A 27,766-nucleotide genomic window follows, 5' to 3' on the forward strand; every position below is an offset into this window, starting at 1 on the left:
AAGCATAAACTAAACCTATTAGAACCATTAAATGAAAATAAAAAAGCAAACTAGAACTTAGAAAAGTCAAAAAAATCACAACTTAGAAGGAGAAGGAGAAAAGAAATTTACTAAGTGAATGAACTAAAAATTACACTAAAAATTGAATTAAAATTGAACTAGAAACTAACTAAAAAACTAACTTGTTACAACCCAAAGGGCAAGGGGTATTTATAGGGGGAAGAGAGGAGAAGAGAGAAGGGGGAAGTGTAAGAGAAATATTCCCTAAGAAAAGAGAATATTCTCTTCTCCTTCCTCTTTTACAATGCCTTGAATCTTAAGAAAAAAGAAAAAAATAGAAAGAAAAATAAGAGAAGATTGTTTACATAGACCTTCTATTTTTATAAAAGTAAATTTCTAATTCTAACTTGTGCTTCCTTTTCTTTGTAGATATCTTCTCTAAGCAATAAAATCAAAGCATCTTTGATTTTTCAACATTCCATAGATGAAAAAATATCTTTCAAAATAAATCTATCCCAAGTAGAATTCCAGAAGTGCCCTTAGAAAGTTGGAGGAGAGAGAGAGTGATGACTAGAATTTCACTCATAATTAATGAAATGCCAAATCTGTCTTTAAAAAAACGTGAAGCATGGGGTGGTTATATAGGCCTCACCATTGTGTTCCTTGTGAAAAATCACCCAAAATAGACCCAAATTTCGTCCAATTTGGAGTTCGGGAACCCAAGATATCTCAAGTTGAAGTTGGACTGTCCAGAGCCCTCCAAATGGAATCTTACGGGTACAGGAAATATAATTTCTAGTTATTCCGTTAAGGCCTCTGAAATCCGAACTTTTGCTTTATTTTATCCCCGGTTGACTGTCAATAATTACAAATAAACCCCTGTAGACCATTTTCGCGCTTCGTTACGAAAACGGCCGTAACTTCTTCGTTTCAACTCGGAATCAAGTGCCGTTTGAACCGTTGCGAAGCTGATTCGATGGGCTATGCATCCATACTATTAACACCTCTAAAAAGCTTAAAAACATTTTCTTAGCATCATCTCTTTCATTTTCACAAGAATTCACCTAAACCCTGAAAAGCACAATAAAGCACCGAGTAACTCTGTCCAATGTGATAAAATATATGCTTTATGCCCTAAGATTTCACACATAAATGTGCTCATCAGTTCCAATTAGAAATTGTTTCTCTCAAAATGCAAACTAAAAATTGAATTTCAGGTTGACTAAAGTGAAAGTAAAAATTGGGTAAATATCTAACAATCATCAACAATGTCTCTTGTATTCTATCCATCATACTGGTTATTCAGGTGCATTCGCAAATCCCATTTGTCTCTTGAAGTGGAGACAAAAAAAAAAGACAGCTCTACCATTCAAAATCTCTACTATGTTGGTCAGTTTGGTCATACTTTAGTTGGTATGTAAACGCGAGTGTAACATATTTGTGAAGTTACAACTAATGCATTACTTCACAAAATTAATGTTAGCTTAACATTGAGTTGCCCATAAAATTTACTATCATAAGGTTGACATTCTCAGTTACAAAAAATATGTTTTTCTTCCTTTCTAACACGAGATTCTCCCTCTTATTTTCTATTGTGGAAATCTTTTTAATATCCCACATGATTCTCTTCCCCCCCCCCCCCAATTATTTACTCTTTCTCTCAGTCACTTTCTAAATTCCCTCTCGTACCTCTCTCCCTATGCTAATCTCTCTCCCCAATCTCTGCAGGATGGTATTCTCTCTCTTCCTGATCATCTCTATGACCTCGATTGCAACCATCTCTAGAGATATCCCCTACAGAAAACTATGACCACCACCCCGGCTCCACTACTCTTTGATCTCTGTAGGTTGGGGTTATTGGAAAGGTTCTGCGAACGGCCTGTTCCTTCTCTTTATTTGCTTATGTATTTAAATGACTTGGAGAATCACCTCCTATTTGTCTCTTTTCAATGACAATCATTTTTCTGATTCACTCACTCTTCGTTCTCCAAGGATTTCGCAGCCACTGGCGCCATGAGTGTCTGAATCCACAGTGTTCGAGTCCCAACCTCCCACAGTGTTTAAGAGATTGAGTTCCACACCTAGCTGCTGTTTGACTACCTCTACCGCATCTGGTTTCCGGTTCAGGGCCCTCTGCCAAGGGACAAGAGCCTCTCTTTTGAAGAACAAATTATTAGAAAATTGGAGTAGTTTTACATTTGTGAAGAATATCTTTTCTCTTTTTCGTGTGTATTTTCCCACCATTATTTTTCTTGTGAATTTTGGGTTGAAGTCATATTGTTGTAGCTTGATTTGGGAGCCCATTAAGGTATTTGTGTTTCTATGATTTGAGAGAAATAAGTCATCCAAAATGCATTTACGTTATATATATGAATGAACCCACTGCTTATTTAGGTTTAGATGTTCTTATATTATTTGTGAACTCAATAAATACAATTTATTCCCAAAATAAATTGTTGGATCATAACCAAGCCTATTCAATCAAGAATACTGATCTGTTGGGATGTAAGTCATGCCCCCGTTGATGGGCCTGGATTTCCCCTATGATAGGATGGTGTCCTTTCTTCTAACATTGGTCTGTTTAGTACATGTCTGCTTCTATCAACTATTTCTGTTCTCAAATCTTATGGTCAGATCTTCCCATTTATTGTTTGTTCTGAGCTAAAACCTTAATCCTGGCTGGTAGAGTTTTATTCAATCAAGCACAATAACTCAACCCCCCCTCCCTAGAAGGGTGAGTCCGTATATACCTTTCTCTCTCTTTTTTTCCCTCTTTTATTTGTCTTACAAATGATTAGTTATTACGAAAACATCACCTGTTCTGTAGACAATGGTTGATGGCCAAGTTGAAAAGGATCTCAACATAATTCTCAGGCATTTGACTTTATCTCTTTTCTCCCCTGATCCTTTTTTCCCCTTAAAAATATATCAGTTGCTTTATCTTCAGTTGTTTACCTAGTTTTGCACTGCTTTGGTATCTATGCTGGCAAATTTAGGTTGAAATCAAGCATACCATACCAAATTTAGGTTGAAATCAACTGTAATAGAAGGTGTTTTCCTATTTTTCTTGCCTCAGTTTCTTTATTATGTCATGGACAGTGTTTTGAGTTATGTGATTAAGTTACATGCTCTTGTTACCTTTCTTTGTAAATTTGTGATATGAGTTGCGGTCTGTGAAGAGCTTTTCACTTTACTTCTTGACTAGAAAAGCGCTTTTAATATTTTTTTAAGATAAAATTATGGGAGAATTATTTGTAGTATGACCCCTACCTTTTTTTTTTTTAGGTAGAATTTTGTAATGGTGCCTTCAAAGTAAACACTTCACTTGTTCATCAACTTGTTCCTTTTTTGTTTACAGGGATAAACACCTCTGCTCACACTAAGGAATGGTTTCAAACAAATGTTGTCCTTCGTGTCAGCTAGGAAAATTTCTTATTTTTTGCAACATTTGCCATTACAATGATTGATGTGAACGTCCAGAATGATAGAAGAGATTCATGGCACCATGGCCGATGGATTGCAGAGATTATGGTGTGGGCCTTACTCATCATCCTCATGTTTTTCCTTCTAATTGGCATCATCACAACTTATGTTTAGCTTCCTCTCTCTCACTAAATTCAATTGGGCTTCAATAACTACTTTTCTTTCGAATCCAGGCTTTATTAAGTAAACATTTTAAATCCTTTATTTTTTTTTCCAGTTAGATGTTTGTCTTTGTAGGACTTTCTATTCATATCCATGTAGGGGATGTAGTTAATGATAAAGGGAAGAAATGTCCTTTTGGCCCATAGGACATTCATGATACATCAGGAAGTTCAGGAGGCAAAAAGAAAATCTAACTAAGGTTACTAAGACTAATAATTCTTCATGATACATCAAGAAATACTCTACCATTTCAATGCTCCATAACTAAGGTAACTAAATAGCTAAAGCTACCCACATTTAGAAGGTATACTCTCCAAAGACTCTCTATGAGGGATGTTATGGATAAAATTAAGTGAACCTTTTCGAACATATAATTTATTTAAATTTTTTGAAAATTAATCATCAGAAATGTGTTTGATCAATGTTTATGACAAAGTGTAGGTCCTCTCATTAGTGTGTAGATGTATAAGTACCTTTTCAAACTCCCCCTTGCCCTCTTATATGTGTATCCCTCCGCCAATTCTCTCTCTCTCACACACACACACACATTGACACCCACAGATATTCTTACTATTATTTCTTAGCAATTTATTCTCTGCCACCTAATAAATGGCTACACATGCATTTGCACGTGCACGTTTACTAGTATAATCTAAATAAATGAGTAAAGCATGTCAAGGTACATTCTCAATTATATTATGAACAAAACTATTTATTTAATATAATAATAAGAAAAAATATTAGAGAGATTGTGAAGCACACAACCTCCTCTACATCAACCGGCTGCTTCTCCCCAATCCCATGAAAGACCATGGTCTCCCGCCCCCTCAACACTATTGCAAGGTTAATGTGGATGCTTCAAAAGCTGGGGACAAATGTGGAGTGGGATTTATAATCCGGGACTCTAGAGCTAACACCATTGTAGCAGTTTCTGATCCTCAACAGTTCACAACTATTCTTCAGGGGGAGGCTCTTGCAATTCAAGGAGGAAAGCTACAAGCCATTGAGGAGGGCATCTTACATATTATGGTGGAGTCAGACAGCAAGGAGATGATCTCTCAGCTGGCTCAGACTGCAGCTTCGACACAAGTGGAGACGCTCAATATTGTTAAAGATATCCGCCATCTATCAACCTTTTTTATCTCGTGTACCTTTCACTACAGTCTTAGGGAGATTAACAGCGTGGCTGACTCCCTAGCCCGGAGGGCATTGTCCGTAGTGTGTAGGACATCTTGGCCCATTTCTACTCCATGGCTGGTGGAAAATTCAGACACTATGTGCTGGACACGCTTTAATAAATAGTCTTTCTATTACCAAAAAAAAAAAAAAGGAGAAGAAAGAAGCACTTGCCACTAGGGCACGCCCCACAAGATCGGTAAAATCATAGGATGAGAGGGTGTTTTTTTTCTCTATTAACATAGGATTAATAATTAACCAAATAATTAATAAACCCTAACTACGTACTATCTCCCTTAACGTAACAAAATCAGTTACACAATGGTCCCCCCTCCTTTCTTCGGGAGACTTCTTTCCAACTTGACTCTTCGCCTCCCCTATTTATTAACCGTCATTTTACGATCATTATTGATCTTTTCATTTCTTGCAAAATGTTTAAGGTTTTGGCTCAGTCTGTTGTAGTAAAGAAACTTGTCTATGCATCCTCGGGTTTATGCGGTAGCTTCGGCATTAATGGTGCGACCTCTGCACCTCTGTTCAGGCGCGGCGTAGGCACTAGCTTCGGCATTAATGGTGTGACCTCTGCACCTCTATTCAGCAGCGACGCTAGCTTCGGCATCAATGGTGCGACCTCTGCACCTCTGTTCAGGCGCGGCGCTAGCTTCGGCATTAATGGTGCGACATCTATGACCGTGATCGACGATCGTAAATGTTTCAAAGGTATCTTGTTATATATTCGTTTTTCGGTTGGTCCATTATCGTTAATCGTCGACTTCTTATTATATTTCATATATCTTGAACATGATTGATGCCGAATCTTGAACTGTTCCGCTATTTGTTAAATATTACTTAATTTTAGAGTTTTTTTTCCAATTGTGGTCTGGTGCTGTATCCGTACGGTACTCTTTGCAGGTCGATGGTTACAATTGTGGATCGCATCTTTGATAATTCTGACATAGCGGTGTTTTCTGATACAAGTTAGTCAGGAATTCTTCTAATATATATATATATATATATACTAACAATATATGAATAAAAAGTAACATATTCTAAAATTACAGGTCATATATTCTGAAGTACTAAGATAACTAATACATGTATAAAATATATCTTAGTTATAAGTTATATGCTTCAAAATACACAACGACTTGTATAGAGCTCTGATACCAAGATTACATAAAAATGAACTCCATAATCAAGATTACATAAAAAAGAGCTCTTGTATCAAGATTACATAAAAATAAACTCTGATACCAAGATTATATAGATGAGGAGGAAACACTCAGCATATTTGTCAACGAGCTTTTATGGACTCTGTGATATATAATTATAGTATAAAAATTGACCTGCATAATCTATTGGAATAATCGTTTTACATATTTGAGAAGATTGATGTTATAACATACTTAGAAAACAAAAAACAAAAAGCGAGAGAAATAGGGTTCTTTGAAGCTCGATTTAAAGCGATGACCACATGAAATTACATTGTTACCGACTCACAATCCCATCCGTGTAACCCATTCGTGTGTGGGGAATATCACAAGTTTGAAGTTGCTCAACCTTATTGTAGCGAAACATATGCATATCGATATTTATGTTTATAAGTTATAGCTAGAGTTCGGTCTACTAATATATGGAAAAATTGCAACACTCAAGCTTTTTCATCTACCTGATAAGGAATTCAATTTTCTCTTTTTAGCTACTAAGAGTTGTAAAATCTTCATTTTTCAATTGGACATAGATAGATCAGTGCTCACAAGAAGATGAGCAGACATATGATCAAGATAAAACCCTTATAGAAAATCAAGAGGTTGAGGCATATGGTTACCTTGTAGTTTATAATTCAAAATATATGTGGTATATTTTAAATTATATGACTTATAACTAGGTCATGCTTCCTACATTTATTGATTTTTTAAAAATTGTAGCATATGACCTGTCATTTTAAAACATATTTATTTTTTATTTACGTTTTGTTAGTTTATGCATGTATCATTATTTCTTTACAAGAGGTATGCATATTATGATCAAATAACTTAAACATATGGGGTAAGATCCAAAAGTCGATTCGAAAATATATGTTTTTAAAATATGTGATGAACTTAAGTCTAAATTCTTTCATAACCTTGTGTCCTTGTCCCACGTACACTGTTTTCCTTACTGATATCAACATGTCTTCCCTACAACCCTCATTCCTACTTACCTCACCTTACCTGAATTTAATAAATCATGATTAGCCTATCGATACAAAATTATAAATTTATCACCAATTCGGGTGCATCATCCCTATGCACTTCAAAAGATTAGTACATGTATAGCGTCTCTACGACATTGTCATCGTTGTGTGTGTCCTTTTCATTTCTTCTAATTATTTCAACTCTAAGGTCAGGTATATTCTAAGCAGCCTCTCTACAACCTTGAATAGACGGTTTACATGATGACATTAATATGAACCTTAGGTTGTAATAGCAGTGCAGACCAGAAAATAATGCAGAATCCCCAAATTAGTAGTCTCTAATCTCAAGCTTTTACAATTTAGGACAGTCTTTAAACACATAACTCAAGTTCCTATTACTACAGGTTAACAAAATATATGACGCACTAGTATTCTGTCTTTCATGAGAGAATTACAATGGATGAGACGCAACTATTTTTGGGTTTCATGACCCAGGACAAGGGGGTTATGATGGATGACTTATACGATCTTTGGAAGATTACTATGATTATAAATGAGAGTCCACAAGAACTCATAGAATAGTGTGCTCATTGTTTTTTCTTCACATTTATATAATTTTGGTATCAGAGCTCAAATTTATGTAATTTTGATTTTTTAAGCTTCATAGGGTTACATTATTCAAAATATATGTGATATATTTTAAATTTTATGACTTATAACTAGGTCATGTTTTCTACATGTATTGATTATCTAAAAGTTGTAGCATATGACTTGTAATTTTAGAACATGTTTGCTTTTTATATATGCTCTGTTAGTTTATGCATGTATCTTTGTTTCTTAACAAGAGTTATGCATTTTATGATCAGATAACTTAAATATATGGGTGAGATCCGAAAATACGTGTTTCTAAAATAGATGATGAACTTAGGTCTACATTCTTCTATAACCTTGTGTCCTTGTCCCACGTACACTGCTTTTCTAACTGGTATCAACATGTCTTCCCTACAACCCTCATCCCTACTAACCTCACCTTACCTGAATTTAATAAACCATGATTAGCCTACCGATACAAAACTATAAGATTGTCACCAATTTGGGGGCATCATCCCTAGGCACTTCAAGAGATTGCTACATCTATAGCGTCTCTAAGACAATATTTTTGTTATGTGTATCCTCTTTATTTCTCCTAATTATTTCAATCCTCAGGTCAAGTATGCTCTGAGCAGCCTCTCTACAACCTTGAAATTATGGTTTACATGATGACATAAATATGAACCTGATGTTGTAATAGTTGTGTAGACTAGAAAGCAATGTAGTATCCCCAAATGAGTAGTTTGTAATCTCGAACTTTTGCAATTTAGGACAGTTTTTAAACACATAACTCAAGTTTCTATCATTACAGGTTAACAAAATATATGTTTATCGATACAAAACTATAAGATTGTCACCAATTTGGGTGCATCATCCCTAAACACTTCAAGAGATTGGTACATGTATAGCGTCTCTACGACATCGTCTTCATTGTTTGTGTTTCTCTTCATTTCTCCTAATTATTTTAATCTTCAAGTCAGATATGCTATGAGCAGCCTCTCTACAACCTTGAAGAGGCGGTTTATATGATGACATTAATATGAACCTCAGGTTGTAATAGCGGTACAGACCAAAAAGCAATACAGTATCCCCAAATGAGTAGTCTCTAATCTCAAGCTTTTGTAATTTAGGGCAATCTTTACACACATAACTCAAGTTCCTATCATTACAGGTTAACAAAATATAAGACGAACTAGTATTCTGTCATACATAATAGAGTTATAATGGATGAGACACAATTGTTTTTGGGTTTCATGACCCAGGACAAAGAGGTTAAGATGGATGACTTATACGACCTTTGGAGGATTACTGTGATTATAGATGAGAGTCTACAAGAGCTCATTGACTAGGGTACTCATTATTTTTTTCACTTTTATATAATTTTGATACCAGAGCTCAAATTTATGTAATTTTGGTTTTTTGAGCTTTATAAGGGTTATATAATTCAAAATATATATGATATATTTTAAATTTTATGACTTATAACTAAGTCATGTTTCCTACATGTATTGATTAGCTAAAAATTATAACATATGACCTGTAACTTTAGAACATGTTTACGTTTTATTTATGCTCTGTTAGTTTATGCATGTATCTTTGTTTCTTTACAAGAGTTATGCATTTTATGATCAGATAACTTAAACATATGGGGTGAGATTCGAAAGTCGATCCAAATATACGTGTTTCTAAAATATGTGATGAACTTAGCTCTCAATTCTTCCATAATCTTGTGTCCTTGTCCCACGTACACTGTTTTTGACTGGTATTTACATGTCTTCACTACAACCATCATCTCTAGTTACTTTACTTCACCTGAATTTAACAAACCATGATTAACCTATCGATACAAAACTACAAAATTATCACCAATTCGGGTGCATCATCCCTAGGCACTTCAAGAGATCGGTACATGTATAGCATCTCTGCAACATCGTTTTCGTTGTGTGTGTCCTCTTCATTTCTCCTAATTATTTTAACCCTCAGATTAAGTATGCTCTTAGCAGCCTCTCTACAACCTTAAAGAGACGATTTATGTGATGACATCAATATGAACCTCAGGTTGTAATAGCGGTGCAGAATAGAAATCAATGCAGTATCTGCAAATGAGTAATACGTAATCTTAAGCTTTTGCAATTTAGGGCAACTATAAACACATAACTCAAGTTCCTATCACTACAGGTTGAAAAAATATATGTTTGCCAATACAAAATCACAAGATTGTCAGCAATTCAGGTACATCATTCCTAAGCACTTCAAGAGATTGGTACATATATAGCGTCTCTACGACATCGTTTTTGTTGTTTGTGTTCTCTTCATTTCTTCTAATTATTTCAATCCTCAAGTCAGGTATGCTCTGAGCAGCCTCTCTACAACCTTGAAGAGGCGGTTTGCATGATGACATAAATATAAACCTCAAATTGTAATAGTGGTGCAGGCCAGAAAGCAATGCAGTATCCCCAAATGAGTAGTCTGTAATCTCAAGTTTTTGCAATTTAAGACAGTCTTTATAACTCAAGTTTCTATCACTACAAGTTAACAAAATATATGCCTACCAATACAAAACTACAAGATTGTCACCAATTTGGGTGTATCATCCCTAAACACTTCAAGAGATTGGTACATGTATAACGTCCCTACGACATCAGCTTCGTTATTTTTGTTCTCTTCATTTCTCTTAATTATTTCAATCTTCAAGTCAGGTATGCTCTGAGCAGCCTCTCTACAACTTTGAAGAGGTGATTTACATGATAACATAAATATAAATCTCAAGTTGTAATAGTGGTGCAGACCAGAAAGCAATGTAGTATCCCCAAATGAGTAGTTTGTAATCTCAAACTTTTACAATTTAGGGTAGTCTTTAATCACATAACTCAAGTTCCTATCACTACAGATTAACAAAATATATGGCGAAATAGTATTTTGTCTTTCATGAAAGAATTATATTAGCTAAGACGCAACTGTTCTTGGATTTTATAACTCAGGACAAGGGGGTTAAGATGGATGACTTATACGATCTTTGGAGGATTACTATGATTATAAATAAGAGTCCACAAGAGCTCGTAGACTAGTGTGCTCATTGTTTTTTTGACTTTTATATAATTTTCGTATCAGAGCTCAAATTTATGTAATTTTGATTTTTTTGTGCTTCATAAGAGTTATATAATTCAAAATATGTGGTATATTTTAAATTTTATGACTTATAACTAAATCATGTTTACTCTCAGCCATCTGGGTTTCTTCACATTTTTCTTAGGTCTAGTTTCATCCATAGCCTTGTGTCCTTGTCCCACGTACACTGTTTTGCTGACTGGAATCAACATGTCTTCCCTACAATCTTTATCCCTATTTACCCCACCTTACCTGAATTTAATATACCATGACTGACCTATAGATACAAACCTACAATATTGTCTGAGGCACTTCAAGAGATCGGTACATGTATAGCATCTCTACGACATCGTTGTCGTGTGCATCCTCTTCATTTCTACTAATTATTTCAACCCTTAGGTCAGGCTTGCTCTGAGCAACCTCTTTACAACCTTGAAGAGACTGTTAACATGATGACATTCATATGAACCTCATGTTGCAATAGCGATGCAGACCAAAATGCAATGCAGTATCCCTGAATGAGCAATCTCTGATCTCAAGCTTCTGTAATTTAGGACAGTCCTTAAACATATAACTCAAGTTCCTATTACTACGAGTTGACAAAATATATGGTGAACTAGTATTCTGTCTTTCATGAGAGTTATAAAAGGCTAAAGCAGATGAGTTTTAAACATTATGTCCATATCAGGTCGAGAGATTTTTACTTGACACTTACATGGGCTCTGTTAAAGAGGTGGTGACTCAATATGCATACCTTTCACCTTCTTGAGGCGGACGAAAAGATGACTACCTCGTGGTACGTAGTATCCCGCAATTGAAGAACCATCTGTTGCGTGTGAAAACCTTCGTCGACCTGTTTGCCCACGGATGAGCCTGCAAAAAGATGAGTGAGCGCAAGAGAGCCGGTGTGGCTCCGGCCTGGGAATCTCCGACGCTCAAGTCAGGTCTCCAGTGCAACAGCGTAACAGCTAGTAAAAAATCAGCTCCCCTATGGTGCTTCATACCTGGGTATTTATAGAGTGAGGATGAGGTGAGGCGGTTGGGAGAGTCCTGGTATGGTAGGAGTCCTTCTTTTGGAAGGCTCTATCACATGGAGCGGTGTGGAGAATCATTATTATGTATGTATTGCTAGTATTAAAACCCAAAGGGAAACATAGGGAAACAACAAAAAGGAAATTTTATTAATGAAAGAAACAAGTGCAACATACTACCATATGAGAAATATCTGAAACAGAGAAGCAAAGAGTCAGATTACTTCATTACTTCTCATGCTCAAAGTTAACTCAGGAAGTGTGGGAGGGAGGGTCATTGTTTTATTATTCACTTTCTTCAATTTTAAGAGAAAAACCATCATCATACAGTCATCCACTGTAACATTCTTGTAGTCACAGTAGTCTTTCAAGATAGAATCACCAACACACTTTAAAACCTGGAATCAGACATGGGATCGGCCTTCATCTATTCCATTTTCGAAATGTCACCATGTTTTCTTCCTTTAAGAAATTAACAAAGTAGGGAGATAAAACTACCACAACAGATCACATACTTATTGAGATCAAATGCACAACCTTGCCTCAAAGGAAAGAAAAATGGTTGTCTTACCCTTTGAATAATTGAATAAACAAACATTTCATACCAATTTTTTTTGTATCTAACAGGTTCAAAAAGATTTGGTGAATTAAAAATAATGAAGTGGTTAATGATTTCAGGTCTGTTATAAGTGCCTAACAGATCCAAAAAGCAATGGAAGGGGTGCAGCTCATGTAACAAACAATAACAGATTAATAGATTTGCTTGAACTTACACAAACAGTAGCTGAAACTCCAATCAAACCAATAACCTAGCACCTAATTTATTGTATCGAATATTGACTTGTATCTACATGTCAGTGAAAAAAAATTGACTTGTATCTGAAGAGAATGGGAAATCAACAAATGGAATTGAAGAGAACACAAGCATCCAAAAAAAAAAAGCCATGTGCATATGTGAGAAAGGAAATGTGGTTTTCCTGCAGGAACAGCAACTCTGCTTTTATTCAATGTCCAGAATTTTGAACAATATAAACTCCATCGATATATTAGACAGGGGAAGAGAAGAGAAGAGACGAGAAGAGAAGAGACGAGAAGAGGGAGAGAGAGAGAGAGGCTGCTTTTCTGGTTCTCCAATTTAGTGCATCGCGATATATTGGATGAAAACAAATAGTACAGCAACTGATGAAATAAAAACCATAATAATGGATAAGAGATGTAGGGATTTGTGAAAAAAAATAAAAAATAAAAACCTAACAAGCAGCAACAGAGGGACAGAGCGAGAGAAGAGTGAGAGAGAGAGCAGAGATCAGAGAGGCATACACTTTCACAGCGTTTGAGGAAACTTCGCTGACGTATGAGCTCCAAGGAAGAAGACGACAGCGCTGGCTATGAGTTTTTTCTGGTTCTCTGGTTTTAGGTCATCTCAATATTCTTCTTCCAACTTGGATCAGGGTATTTAAATGGCCTTCATATCTGAGTTCACCTTAAGAGGTGAACTCAGGAATGGATCATCTTTAGTAGAAAATCTGGAATCATGGAATTCTAATAATCCTGTGAGGTTTTTTAATTCAGAATCACGATTCCACAGAATGTAATTCTGTTGATTTATGCAACCAAATGCAACCTTAGCTCCTTCAATTGGGATCATATCACTCCTCTTTACTGGGGCATTCCTAGACCTCTGGTGAATATGACCAAACCACCTTAAACGACTCTCTCGGAGCTTGTCCTAGATTCAGTATGGAGCGAATTCATGATCTCCAAATCCATGAGTAAATTAAAAAATTTTCCTTCCTTTTGTCATGTTACAGTGTTACTAACTGAAATGCTTTGGAGTGGTTTACGTTTTTTGGATAGTGGATGTATGTAAAATAGCTCCTTCAAGATGTGTTTTCCTCTTTCCATGGAGAATTTCAGGTCCTTGCTGTAACATCTCTTGATTTATCTTCTTTCAATACCCGGCATAACAATTAGTTGAATTTCAGGTGGGATGGGTGAAGGGCTGTGGTTGCTGCTTGATGTAATGGTCAATGTCAGAAAGTCCGGAAAAAATACTGCCATTGGGATTGTACGCCAAGTGCTTCCGGTATGATCATGCATTCTTAGCAAATTGAATTACCAGAAGTATTAGAGTATGTTGGGGTTGATTATAAAAGAGAATTAGTTTTCTTTTCCACTAATACCATTTTTTGATCCTGTCAAGATGGTTCTTGCAAGGTTGGTCTTGGATCGACTGGTAATGGAGAGATGGTGACTGCACTGCCAAATGAAATGGAGATGGTGGTGCCCAGGAAATCAGATAAAATAAAGATCATTAGTGGTGCCCTCTGTGGTGCTACTGGGAAGCTAATAGGTATTGATGGCATGGATGGGATTGTTAAAGTGGATGACACTTTGGATGTTAAGATTTTGGAGATGGTCATTTTGGCAAAGGCCCCTGCATCTTTCCACCCCCACCCCTTTTCTGGGTAAAGAGCATTAAAAGTTTTCTAATTACTTCTCTGAATTGGAAGAGTTTTTCTTCAATCAAAATTTAGCATAGCAAATACATTGTAGTTTAGTATATGATCAAATCTCAGAATTAACCATATTAATTGCATGATTAAATGCTTCTAATGATCTAGTTATAGAAAAGATTTTGTCATTGTGTTTGTAATGATATAAAATGTCCAAATATTATGATTGATTCTTAATTTTTTAAATTAAATGGGAAAAGTTTTGTACAACATCAGCTCAACAATCAAATTGAACACCTCCTCACATATTATTGATTTTTTTATTTTAGTTTTTTTTATTTGACAATGGAGAAAAGAAAAGAACTAGAGGAAAACTAGGGTTCTTGCGGAGGCTCTTTCGGAGGTGTCTGTGGTCTCCATTCTGTTGATCTCCCGGCCTGAATCTTACGATTTATAGGCACCCTTTAACCTCCGTCTAAGCTTTTTCCTTCTCTTGGCTAGGAGTTTGATCTTTTTCCTTAGGTCCCGTCGCTTCTTCTTGTTTGGATGTACCCAAATGTCTTCATCACCACCGTTTCCCTTTCATCTCTTTGAGCCTTTCATTTATGTCTTTCCTTCTGTTTTTTCCTGTTTCCCAAGATCAGAAGAGGGTTTAGTAGTTTATCACGCTATTCGTTCATTGGGCTTCTTATTCTAAGGAGTTCAACGAAGTTCTTTTCATCTTCTTTGGGTTCTTCCTGCCGTGGTCTCTCCCTGTTACAGCAATACTTTGCAGCTCTCTAATCATTCTTCGCTATCATTTCCATCTTCGACCCTTGTTTGCTTCTCAACGCTATTGGCCTGCCATTAATTTCTTTGAACCTCCCAAGAGATTAACCTTGCACAAGAAGATTTTTTGGCTAAATCTTTGAGTTTTACCTACTGGATCTGTTGCATGGCCGCATCTCAACCCTCGATGCTTCATAATTTTCATTATGAACCCTTCCTGCGCTATTCTGAGATCGCCTACTCGCGAGGACGTCTCCTTCTCTTTGATCTTCTATTTAGGGGTGTAAATGAATAGCCGAAATCCGTTTCCATATCCGTGTATCCGTTTAGCACTATCCGCATCCGTCCGAAAGCTAAACGGATGCAGATACGGATAGGCTATAGCTATCCGAAAAACTATATTTACATGTAAACGGAAATATCCGATCCATATCCGTGTCCGTATCCGTTTAGCACTATCTGAACTAGGTATGTAAATGGATATTCGTAAATCCGTATTCGATCCGCGTTCGTATCCGTTTAGGAGAATCCGAATCCGTCCGAAACTAATCGAATACGAATATGATAATCCCCCTATCCGACCGATTATTATCCGATTCGTTTAGCAGTCCGATGATAATAAAATATCTGAAATATAACTCTGTGTTTGTCTATGCTTTTAAGTTACCTTATTGGATTTTGTTATCTTATTTTTATAAATTTATAAGTTAAGATAATGTGATTCGTTTTCTGGATTTGCTATTGGTTTATATATATTGTTTTATGCAATGTGATACATGGAATTACATATCTATTAAAAAATCAAAAGTAAAAAACGTAAGAGAATAAAAGACTAAGAAGAGTAGAAGAAAGGGTAGTTACTGAACTCTCAAGTCTCCCTAACCCTCATCATAAAAACGGTAAATATGTCAACAGATAGTCGAAAAATCGTATTCAATCCGTATTCATATCCATTTAGGAGAATCTGTATTCAAAAAATCACTATCCGGAAATTATCCGAATCCGTTCAAAAACCGATAGGATATTATCCGAATCCGTCTAAATATAATCGGATACGAATATGATAATGCCACTATCCGACCGAATTCGATCCGTTTACATCCCTAATCTGAACCCATCCAAAAGCTAATCGGATGCGGATGCAGATATAGCACTATCAGCGTTGAATCCGATCCGTTTACAGCCCTTATTACTAGGGGTGTAAATGAATACCCAAAATCCATTTCCGTATCCGTGTCCGTATCTGTTTAGCACTATCTGAATCCGTCCGAAAGCTAAACGGATGCGGATACGGATAGGTTGTAGCTATCCGAAAAGCTATATTTACATGTAAACGGATAAAATATCCGATCCGTATCGGTGTCCGTATCCGTTTAGCACTATCTGAATCCGTCCGATAGCTAATCGGATGCGGATGCGGATATAGCACTATCTGAGCCGAATCCGATCCGTTTACAGCCCTACTTATTACTCGGTGCATGCAAAAGGTTAGTTCATCCTTCTTTCACCCCTAAAGCAGCTCTGTTTGAAGTTCTTGCGCCTGTGGTTTGGTCGTGTAAAGCTAAGTCCCTCTTCATGGCTTGCTTACTGAGTAGAATCTCCCTCATGTCCTCCTCCTTCCCTGATCCTTCCACCACCAGGTCCTTCGTAGAGAAGTTGGCGGATGATTTTGCTTCGAAACTTGATTTGCCTGACATGCAAGATCCCTCAAGTAGAAGTCCTTGATTCTGCCTTGAAACTCGCTCGTGACCATCAACAATTCTCTATTGTTGGTTGGGTTCTCGATAATGTTCGGGTGTCTCTGTTCTCGAACTTAGATCAATGTTCATTAAAGCAGATCATTCTAAATCCCTGAAATCGGTGGAAATTCACCTTGTAGAGAACGCTGCTGATAGGTTCATCATCAAACTTAAGAATGCCAGGTAAGGGTGTCAACCGGTACGGTTTCGGCCAGGTACAGAAAATAAGTACCAAATATCGATACCGTACCATACCACATAATATGCATATTTCTAACAGTACGGTATGGAAAACGGTATGGATTCTATACAAAAATGGTTTCAAATTCGGTATTGAAATCCAACTTGTAAAACGGTATCTATTTTGTATAAAATCTGCAGGTGGATGAATTGATGGTGATTAGGCATTAGGGTTTTCCACTTTTTGTGTAGCGTAGGAGAAGTGACCGAAATAAGATGAACCTCAAGAACCAGAAAGACTCAAAGCGATCTCCTTCTCTTCTCCACGGCCTTTCCAAAATCTACCTCTCCTCCACCCCTTCTTCCACCGGTAAAATAGATCCCTCTAAACCACCGATGGGGTTCATGGAAAACCATTCTCGCACCTTCTTATCTACCGGCAATCCCTGCCTCAACTTCTTCTTCCATGTCGTCCCTAATACACCACCAAAGAGTATGAAAGAACGGTTAGATTTAGCATGGAATTACAAAGCTTTAACCACTGTCAAGCTTATCTGCAACTTGAGAGGTGTGAGAGGAACTGGTAAGTTAGACAGGGAGGGATTCTATATTACTGCACTGTAGCTCCACAAATATCCCCCTAAAACCCTCGCCTGCAACAAGAGCGAAAGAGAAGTTCAAGAACCATCAATGTTTAAACTTGAAATAAGATGGTGTTTGTTCTTTCCCCGAGAGGCCGAGACTGAGAGAGAAAGATATTGAGTTACCAAAAGAAAAAAGAGAAAGATATTGCAATGGCTGAGTGGCTGTCACTATCAGCCTATCAATCACTCTTCCCAAGAGAAAAAAGCCTGTCATTCACTCATTCTTACCTTCTTCTTCTTTTTTTTGATAAACTTCATTCATTCCTACCCTTCTATGCAATATGGTCCCATATGTGTAAAACGGTACGATATCGGTACATACCAACGGTTTCAACTTAGAAACCGATACCGTACCGTACCGAGGGTAATACTATTTTTTCATACCATACCGTACCGAATTTATAACGGTACGGTACGATTTGGTACAGTTTTATGCGGTCGGTTTCTGCTTTGGTATACAGTTCTGGTTCCAAATTGACACCCTTAATGCCAGGGACATGCACATCATCCTTTGTGCTCAACTTTGGATTTACCTAGCCATCTCGTTGTGTTACAGCGCTGGAACCCTAACATCCCCGCTGCTCAATTGGTTTTCTCAATGGCGGTTCTGTGGGCTCAGTTAGAAAATTTGCACTTGATGTATTTCAATCCAGAAATTCTGGTGTCTATTTTCTCTAAAGCAGGCCATTGCTTAGATCCGGAGTGTCCCTCAGGCTCGATGAGATCTAACTACAATCCCGCGGCTCGGCTGATCATCCCTCTTACACATAAAATCACCAAGTCAGGCACTGTTAAGCTTAGTCCGGAGAGCACTTCAGTGCTTTTTACCTATGAAAGCAAATCCACTATGATATGTGCTAACTGTTTGATGTTTGGTCACAAAGCGTCTGAATGTCTCTACAAACCTCAAACGGAATATTTGAATGCCATTGCTCAAGTCGACAGTACTGCTGAATCTGCTCTCATCCTCAAAGCTGCCATTTCTCCCCATCGTATCAGTCTCATTACTGAAATCTCAACAGTGTATGATGAATATTTTTTCCATCTGAAAGAAGCCCAGCCACCTCAGTGCAATAATGAAAATGTTGTTCTTAACCTTGTTGCAGCCTACATCCAACGTAGGAAGTTTGAACTTCTTCACTCTATCATCAATTTGGCCTACGTTTTTGGGCTGGAGTTGCCCCTCTCTTCCACAACTACTAGAAAGGTCATGTATGATATTATTAGGAACAACTCTTTCATTCCTACTGCCCCACCCCATAACAATACCCCACATCCCTTTCATCAGAATGTCAACTTGTTCCCAATCCTTATTCGTAGCTCCTCTGCACTAAACCAGTATGGGATTCCGCAAGTGGAGCCCGGTTCCCTTGCAAGCATCCCTGCAGCTGCTCTTCAAGCAAGTAATTCTTTCTGGGTCGCTAATGAAGGGTACTTTGAACATCAGAGTACTCCCATCAAGCTAGATGTTGCGAGGGGTGAATTGCACCAGAAATTGCCAGAGAAGAGGACCGCTTCGTTGGAGATCCATGATCAACTCACTTTACAACTGTTTACTCCAAGTGATGGAGAGTCCTCCAAGCGTGTTAAACTGGGTAACTACTTTGAGGTTGCCATCGACTCTGAGGCTGCGGTGACTGGCCAGAAACAGTCACCAAGAAGAAATGATGATCTTGATGCTGAATTATCGAGGGATTGGTCGCCCCTCAATATGCTGTGAAATTCAGTAACTTTTAATAAAACATAGACCTAGTGTTTGTTTTTTATCGAAAACGAAGAAAAGCAGTCCCGATCTTAGAAGCATTTGCCGTTCCCTTACCTTCTCGCATTTTGTTTGTTCTCCTGCTATTAATAGCGCAGGAGGACTCCTACTTATGTGGTCTGATCAGGTTTTTTTGTAATGTCTTGTGGAGTTACGAGTGGTGTATCCTTGTGGAGGTGACTTTCCAGAATTTAAATAAAAAATGGGAGATTTCTTTCATTTACTTGAGTTGTAATGAGAGTGTGAGGAGGGCCCAATTCATTACTCTTATTAACCTTACTCCCTCTATTCAAAATCCTTGGCTTCTCTCGGGAGATTGGAACGTTTATCTTTTCCATTTGGATAAGCTAGGTGGTAGGGATGTCACTCATTCTCAACTAATTCCTTTCAATAACTTCATCAATATTGCATGCCTTGCAGAGGTGCCTCAAATCGGATATCAGTATACTTGGAGCAATAAACAATTTGGGGTTAACCGAATTGAAGCCCATCTTGATAGGTTTCTTTCCAATGCAGAGTGGTTCAATCTATTCCCCTCGGCATTGTTTCCAGCGAAACTATTGCTTCTTCAGATCATCGAGCCATCATTTTGCATTTGGATAAGCCCCATCAGCGGCCCAACAGACCTTTTAGGTTTGAAGCAATCTGGCTCCAAGAACCTGAATTCATCGATGTGGTTTCCAGGGCTTGGTCCTCCTTTCATGTCCATGGTTCTTCTTCTTACACCCTTATCAATAAGCTTTTTTACATTCAAAACTCTCTTAAGGGCTGGAACAAACATCATATTGGGAACATATTTCAAAGATTAGAGAACACTAAAAGTAGCCTCTCCTCTTTGTATCTCACCCAACCATCCCTTAGAGATAATCAGTGGTTCCTAAGTGAGAAACAACATCTTGCTATGATTAAGAAACTGGCGCATCAAGAGGAAATTTTATGGCATTAGAAGTCTAGAACTAAGTGGAACCTTAAGGGTGACAGGAACACCAAATTCTTTCATTTGTCTACCCTTAAAAGAAGAGAAAGAATAACATTAGATTCATTAATGACAGGGGTGTTACTTACACTAAGGAGGCAGACATTAGAAGTGTTATCTCAGATTACTACAGTGAGCTTTTTAAATCTCAAAATCCGAGTTTGGATGAGGATTATTTTGCTCCTATTAAAGACAAAATTTCGGAGGATGATAATTGCTCTCTTAATGAACCGGTGACTGATGATGAAATCCTACTTACTATTAAATCCATGCCTGCCAATAAAGCTCCTGGCCCTGACGGTTTCTCAGGAATGTTCTATTTGGAATCTTGGGAGGTAATTGGAGGGGAGGTCTCCAAGTGTGTTAAGGACTTCTTCAACTCTGGGTCATTCTCTCTTTCCTTGAACCACCCCTCTTCGATTTCTGAATTCCGACCAATCAGTCTTTGTAATTTCATCTATAAAATCATTTCTCAGATTTTGGCTAATCGGCTTCAACCCATTTTGTCCCGCATCATCTCATTCAATCAAAATGAGTTCTTAAAAGGAAGACAAATTCAAGACAACGTCCTCATCTGTCATGAGCTAGAATGGTCTTTCCTAATGTGCACTCTCAGAAATATGGGCTTCTCTCCTAGTTGGATACAAAAAGTGATGTTCTGTGTGGCAAACACGAAGTTAGGAATCCTTCTCAACGGCTCTCCTCTTCCGTTTTTTAAGCCTTCTAGAGGCAAGGCAAGGTGACCCCCTCTCCTCTTATCTCTTCGTTCTCTGTGCTGAGGTGTTTTCTACTAAACTCTCCATTGCCATGGAGGAGAGGAAGATCAAAGATATTCAATTAAATCGAGGAAAATTCCTTTTTCAGTCATCGTACTACAATCAAGCTTTTACACACGTTCATGCGAACCAAGGCTCTAATACCACTTGTTGGAAAAAGTACGAAAATCCTTTCCCACCTGTGTAAAGAAAACTGGAGAAATATGACAGTACGTGAATAGTAACTATGAATAGTGTTATACGAATAGTAACTATGTGTGGGACCCAAGTATGCATTAAGTGAGAGCGTACAAAGAGCGTATAAAAATGATAAAAGCAAATAAACTCACAGACACAAGTGTTTACGTGGTTTGACAGTGCCTACATCCATGGGCGTAATTGGGACTTCTTCAATATGAGAGAACTTAGACAATAATCGTATAAGTAATAACACTTGAATTTAAACCAAACCCAACCCTGTATCCAAAACTGGATACCCCTTGTACACCCTCTCTCAACTAACACTCTCAAACCCTTGAAGAGAATACACAAAACCCAATACTTCACAAAGCAATCACACACTCGGCTCACTTCACCTCTTGAACTTGTATCTCGTTCAAGTATATAGAACCCTTACCCTTTACCCCTATTTATAGGAATTGACAAGGAAGAATATGCCACGTTGAATGGGTGTAAATAAAGGGGCATGTAGGTGGGAGGCACCCCACCTCCCCATTTTTCCTTCCTTCATTTAATGGTTGAACCCATTTTGGCCGGTTGCACATTCCTCACATTTTATGTGTTTGGAATTTGGCTCCATCCTTGTCGGTGGATGGTTGACTAAGAAGAGATAAAGCGAGGGAGATTTACTCTCTCATGGGTTCCTCCTCACAAGGGTCCCTCCATGTGAGGAGGAACCCAACAAGCTCCACAGTGGAGCTCCTCTCTCACAACGACGACCTGATCAGACTCACCATAAACTGCATCCTCACGCCGACGTTCAAATTCCTCGTGGTTTTCGTTTCTAAATCCCTAACTGCCTCCAGGCGTTCATCTTCCTCGCACGAATGAAACCTAACCCATTCTGACTTTGGGTTTGTTTTGCAGAACAAACCCTCATCTTGCAGACTCCTCTCCACACTCCAGGTATCCCTGCTATCTCGCCCTCTCACTTTCTTTATTTTTTTTTGTTAGCCATTATTGTGTCGATTTGGTAGAAGATCTGTCATTTTTTTTTTCCCATTATTGTGTCGATTTGGTAGGTAGCTCTAAAATGCTAGTAATTACAGGTTTTTGGGTGAAACTGTTGTACCCTGTAAACATACTACTTAAACTTATTACCCCCCTCCCAACCAAAAGATATAATCTCTAATTTGTCTGCATTATCCATTGTAGTTTGTAAGTTCTGAGAGAGAGAGTTTAGATTCCTTGCCTTTTAGTAGGCCTGTAAGAGGATCGGATTCGGCTCGAATACGGATCGGATGTAATCAGATTCGGATATTTCTTGGTCAAATTCGGATACCTCTAAACAGATTCGGATGGATTCGGATGTGGATCGAATTCGGATTTTCGACCATCCATTTACACCTCTGCCTTATGTAACCCAAGCCTTCCTCCCCTTAGTGGATACAATTCACTCTCAATCCATAGTTTTAGATCATGATTCTCTTTTCCTCATATTCTAGAACCTGTTGAATCTTCCAAAACCCTCAAGATCATTATTTACTTAATTTTTTATAATTAAGTATTCGGATTCGGATTTTTATCGAAGTATTCGGATTTTTTTTCGGATATTTCTAAACGAATTCGGATGCTCCGAAAAGGATACGGTTGCGGATCGAATTCGGATTTTCGGTTATCCATTTACAGCCCTACCTTTTAGTGGGTATGAAAACTGGAGATTGAGTTGTTGTGCTTCTTTAACCCTTTGTTGAAATGGTGGCCAAATGGAAATTCAGACATTTTTTTGTTTCTTTGTTTGAGTGTCTTGCTTTCTTGTTGGTTTGTTTTTGTTAACTAAATGAATGATTCTAGGTTTCGTTTTCACTCTGTTACTTGGCCTTCTTTCCATCATAATTGTACCCACAGTGTGTGTTGTATATTATCTTCCCATTTATTTAAATAATAGGAGTTCCATCAACTTGGCCATGGAAATGTGGGTTGAGAGTTGAGACAATCATATGAACTTAAGAATCCATCTCCATTTTTTGATAGTCTTATATTTAGTTTGCTCATCAATGTAGAACCTTAAGAATCCATCTCCATTAAGCGTAAATGATTACTTTCCTTGCATTTGTTCGTTCTCTGTTTCTCTGTACCTTCGTCTACAATTTTAGTTCGATTTGCAGATTATGTTTGAAGATCTTTTCTGGGTTCAATGAGCTTGACTTGTTTAATTTTGAATTTGCATCCAATGTCGTCTCTCTTGTACCCTGTTGATTATTAGGAAGTTTCTCTTGAATTCTCTCTCTTGTGGAATTCCTTAAAGAAGTTATGTAATGCCTCTTGGCTCTAGTTGATGGACTCTTGAACCTAATGATTCTTCTTCCAAGTCCCTTTTTAAAGTACTTTTAGATCTTAGCTTATTGATCTTCCGGACAAACAATATTTGAAAATCTATAGTTATTCCCAAAGTTAAGCACTTGTAGATCTTCTTGGCCTACTCAGTTGATATAACATTTTCTATTATGCCATTACTGGTCAATTAGTGTGCCATATTTAGTAAGATTTTAAATTAATACAATCGTGTATAACGATGTGTTCTATGAAGTAATGAAGGTATCCAATTATTTTAGTGCTTATTAGATTGAATCCTTGAGTTGTGTTTTTTGCCTAAACCTGTGGACTAGCAATAGCATCATCAAGTCTTCATTATAAGTTTTTGACAGCTAGAATTTTATATGACCCATGAGCTGGAATGTTCATTCATTATGATTTTTATTATAGACCTTAACTAACACGGTATATGCAGATAGGTGAGTCTTTAGCTCAAAAAGGAAGAGCACCTGGGTTTGTTCCCAGGAGATGATGGTTCGAACCCATCAGGACTCGTACAGTTTCATGTTTGGTTTCTTTCTTCTCTTATCTGACCAGGTTTGATTTCTACATTATTTTAATAAATTCTAGTTGGATTAAGCTATAAATACATTTAAGGACCTCTGGTCATTCCATCATTTGAACTTGATACTAGTTCAGTAGGATACCTGGTAAACATTTCTTGTTGTTGTGTGTGCACTGTGAACATAAGAAGAGGAAGTGGAGACAGTAGTAATTGGCGGGTTTCAAGATTCTCTACTGTCAAAAACTCTTTTTTATCTCAAGAACTCCAACCATTTTCAGTCTACAGAATTTGAAGTATTTCAATAGATCTTTTTCTGTTTGAGTGCCTGTGTACTGTCAAAGGAGGATGCATTTTCAGGGAGAAACTGGGACTTTGGTCCACTGCAAGACCAAAATAAGCAGCCAAGTTTAACCATTTGCATTGAAACTCAACAAGTATTCAAGCATGTTAATTAACAAACAAGTGTGGGGGTGGGAAGAGGTTAAAAGGTCATTATCAGTTAAATAATGAGCTGAAATAGGCAACCATTGGGGTGGGATTGCATAGAGGAAGCCAGGATTTGAGCATTTAGTTTGAATTTCTACAGCATCCAAGGTTACCTCTTGACCCTGAGAAACCATCGCATGAGTACAGAATCTAACAATCTATTGCTGTCACTCAATGCCTAGTGACTAAACCTACTTGAGTTCATACAAGGGAGCAATAGTTTGTGCCCTAAATCCCCTATACCAACTGAACCTGAATATACATAGATATTCAATAGCTGGATTCAGAGGATGGGCCTCGGCGCAATGGTAATGTTGCTCCATCGCAACCTAGTAGTCAAGGGTTTGAGTTGGGAAACAGCCTCTCCGTGAACCGAGGGTAAGGCTGCGTACATATGACCCTCCCCAAATCTTGTAGTGGCGGGAGCCTCTTGCACTGGGTACCCCCCCCCCCCTTTTTATTCAAGAGCTAGATTCATAATTGAATATTCCTCAAAGTAAATTCTTGTCAGAATTCAGAATGAAGGTAGGGGTTAGTGCAGAAATTGATATTAAAAATGATTTGTGAGGAAACCCAACCAATAATTCAAATAATCACACATGGGTATGCCTCTCAGAGTAAGCTGTATTAAATTTACAAGTTGTGCAATTTTGCTGGTGATCACATCTATTAGGGAGGAACCATAACATTCTCAAGTTCACATAGGATCCTAATTGGCAAAACTCCATCTTCCTGAAAGAGGTAAAATTATACTGGTTCAAAAGGTTGACAAAAGAGAATTCATCCAACATGTTTTCAAACCGAATGACCCCTAACCTTAAATCTTAAGGTTATTTGATCCAAGAAATGTTAACAAGAAAACCAAACCAATTGACAACCCTGTGGTTTGTGATTGGATAGTCGATATGTCTCAGATTTCAGAAGTCATTTTAATTAGCTCTGTTTATTTCTATTACCAAATCATTCACTTAGCAGATAAAGAAAATAAATAAATTATAGGAACCCTCCATAAAAGTATAAGACATCATTAAGTGTTAATTCCTGTCCTGTTATGCCTACCAACCTCACCTTTCCAGGTTCAGGTTAGCATATTACCATTTCATAATTAGACTCTGAGACCAAGCGGAAGCTGACTTGACCCACCGAGGATAATTACAGAAGTATCAAGCCAATCTGCTGGTTTTTCCTGGGTTCAGACTCGCACAACTCAAGGAGACTAAACAGAGTACCTGCATTTGGGTTAAAGAATTTGCTAATTGAGTTGGGAGACCAGTTGCCCTACCATGTATACTTGAAAAGTGAGGAAGAATCTATTTGACAAACTGTAAGCATAAGAAGTCCCAAGCTACAACCCCCTTCATTTTGTTTGAACAACATATGACTTCTTAAGAAAGATTGGGACACTGAAGAGCAGTGACAAAATCTTAATGGATACTCAAGTTCCACTACTTGCACTACAAGATCAAGCTCAAAAAGTTAAAGAACAGATATTGATCTATAGACTATAGTATTTTCTCTATGTAGTATCATGCAAGAAACAGTTAAGCTCTTAAATTCCAAATGAAAAAGTTGTACGACTCCCGATGGGTTTGAACCATCATCTCCTGGGAACAAATCCAGATGCTCTTCCTTTTATAGCTGAAGACTCACCTATTTGTATAAACCGTGTTAGTTAAAGTCAATAATAAAAACTTCACGAATCACACAATAAGACTTAAAAAAATAATACAGAAAATAGAGGAAAGTAAATCACATAAAATAGTCTCTGATGTGGAGTACAGATTGCAAATTTGCTGAAATTCTAATGCAACTTTTAAAGGGACTCCAAAAGGAAGGCACAAAAGAGGTGATCTTTAGACAAAGTGCAAGCTGCTGCTAACACAGTTACAGCACAATGTAATTAAATTATTCAAGACCTAAGAAACACTCAAATATGGAAATTATTCATGACCTAAGGCTGCAATGACTTCATCCATTATCACTGGACCGACCCAAGGCATACCTTCTCCCGTTTACGTCTACTCTACTTTTAGGTATAATAGATTTAGTGTTTCCTCTGAATCTCTGAATTCTAAGATGAAATCTTACCTCCCGTCGGCCATAGCATGCATTAAAGGAAAACCAAACCAAAACACCTAGATCAATATCAAAAGGCAATACACAAAAGCAAGCAGAAATTAAAACAGAAATGGAAATTGGATCCTCAAGAAACGAAAGCAAACACACAAACAAACAGAAATTAAAACTATAGAACTATCTTAGTACAGTAATAGTAAAATAGAAAAGAAAAGGAAGGCAAAACTTGATCACAACAGAGCTGAACCTAAGAAAATGGAAAAGCAATAAGACCTAGCTCTAAGATAAACCACGAACAGAGAACTATCTTAGAACTGAGTATTTTTATTTGTTAAAGCTAAGAAAATGGGCGTGTTGTGTCAAGAAATCGTCGGATGGTCCTTCGGGTGCCGTAACCTGCAAAAGGACGTCAGGGACAAGGGAGAACCGGTGTGGCTCTGGCCTAGGACTCTCCGATGCCTAAGTTAGATCTCTCTGAGCAACAGATGAATTGTTGGAATTCAAGATGGGTTAATGGGATAGAATACCTGGGTATTTATAGATGTGTATGGCGGTGGAGAGTCTAGGTAGTTGGTGATAGTCTCCTTGGTAGTAGAGTCCATCACGTAGTAGATCACCTCCTCTTAGGAGGTAGAGTCCGGATAGGGAAGGTGTTCCTTAGCAGACGGACATGTGCTTCCCTCGCCTATTGGATAAGATCCTTGAAGGTCGTGCGTAGATAAGGTTCATCTCCTTTGGGATAGATCCCTTTACTGGTAGCATGACGTTGACCTGGGTGGTGATGCCCTTGCCGATTGATGTAGTGTCCTTGGTCCTTGAGTGATCAATTGGGTCTCTTCCTCTTGAGTCTAGTGGATGAGTCTTGAGGCAGCCGAGTCTGGGTCGTCCTCTCTTCATGCCATGCCATGTGGCGGATCGGGGTTGGTCCCAAGTATTTATGGTTTATCAAGTGTCCCCCACTCTCTTGGAACGGAGTGCTCAAGAGAGTAATGTTCTTGTCTTTATGTTGGTGAGGGGCTTGATATAAATAAACCTTCTTGGAAGGAGCTTTGTGATGAGCATCTCGTGATCGTTGGATGAACTTTGCTTTTTTGGAGTAGATGGCTTCTTCTCTTCTTAATAAGTGGGAGAGGTGA

This window comes from Telopea speciosissima, chromosome 5, assembly GCF_018873765.1.
Source record: "Telopea speciosissima isolate NSW1024214 ecotype Mountain lineage chromosome 5, Tspe_v1, whole genome shotgun sequence".
Lineage (NCBI taxonomy): Eukaryota > Viridiplantae > Streptophyta > Magnoliopsida > Proteales > Proteaceae > Telopea > Telopea speciosissima.